This window comes from Nannospalax galili, unplaced genomic scaffold (assembly GCF_000622305.1).
Source record: "Nannospalax galili isolate Female #2095 unplaced genomic scaffold, S.galili_v1.0 scaffold290, whole genome shotgun sequence".
Lineage (NCBI taxonomy): Eukaryota > Metazoa > Chordata > Mammalia > Rodentia > Spalacidae > Nannospalax > Nannospalax galili.
Genome location: NW_008331486.1, coordinates 4,376,639 through 4,377,930, shown reverse-complemented (window position 1 = coordinate 4,377,930; position 1,292 = coordinate 4,376,639). Strand labels below are relative to the sequence as shown.

General features: G+C 44.2%; 1 pseudogene; it reads left to right on the top strand.

Moving 5' to 3' along the window:
* Window positions 1-723: 723 nt before the first annotated feature.
* LOC103728323 lies at window positions 724-1,265 on the top strand (annotated as a pseudogene).
* Window positions 1,266-1,292: the final 27 nt, after the last annotated feature.

The following is a 1,292-nucleotide window of genomic DNA, read 5'->3' as shown; positions in this document are numbered from 1 at the left end:
TCCAGAGGACCTGAGTTTGGTTCCCAGCACCCACATCGGGTAACTCTCAACAACAACTATCTATAACTGCAGTTCCGGGGTCTGACACCTGCCCCCGTGTGGTGTATACACACAGACACATAGACATACACATAAATAAAAAATAAATAAAAATAATCTTAAAAACAAAAAAAAACCCAGTTGCCCGTTGATTTAAGCTCTGGGTGACAGAAAAGGCAGTAACAAAGTTCCTGCTCTGTGAACTCCATAGGGAGAGCAGAGAAAAATAATTTACATTAGTAATTGTGTGCATTCATGTGCGTGCGTGTGCGTGCGTGTGAGTGTGCGTGCGTGCGTGTGTGTGTGTGTGTGTGTGTGTGTGTAGAGTGAAGGCCTGGGTACTGGCATCTGCCTTTACTGCTTTACTCACCACCTTTTTCTTGAGATGGGTCTCACCAGGTACCTTGGCTGTCCTAGAACTCACTATGTAGACCAGGCTGACCTGGAACTCACAGATATCTACCTGCCTCTGCCTCCAGAGTGCTGGTTTAAAGGCATGTGCCACCACATCCGCCCCACCCCTCCCCTTATTTTTTGAGACAGGGTCTCTCCCTGAACCTAGAGTTCACCCCTATGCAGCTAGGTTGGCTTGCCAGCCAAACCCCAGGGATCCTTTGGTCTGTGCACCCCCAGCACTGGGACTAAGAAGAAGAAAATCCAGAGCATGTAGAGATTCAGAAGATGATGGATTCTCTCTTCCTAAAATTGGATGCCCTGTCAAACTTCCACTTCGTCCCTAAACCACCTGTTCCAGAAATTAAAGTTGTATTGAATCTACCAGCCATAACCATGGAGGAAGTGGCCCCAGTGTCAGTGATGCAGCCCTCCTGGCCCCAGAGCAAATCAAGGAGAAAAATAAAGCTGGAGATCTAAAAACACCTGCTGAGAAAACAGCTACAGACAAGAAACGAGAACGGAGGAAAAAGAAATATCAGAAGCATTTGAAAATAAAGGAGGAGAAGTGGAGAAAATTGCTTGAAAAGAACAACACAGAGCAAACTGGGAAATTCGCCAGAGCAGTGGCTTCAGAGAAGTTGAAACAGTTGACCAAAACGGGCAAAGTGTCCTTATCAAAGGATGAACTGAAAGATAAGGCCTTGAAGTCGTCTCAGGCACTCTTTTCCAAATTACAAGATCAAGTGAAAATGCAGATTAACGATGCAAAACAACCAGATAAGAAAAAGAAGAAAAAACAGGATATTTCTGTTCATAAATTAAAGCTGTAATATAGTCTGAATTTAATGTATAAAAAC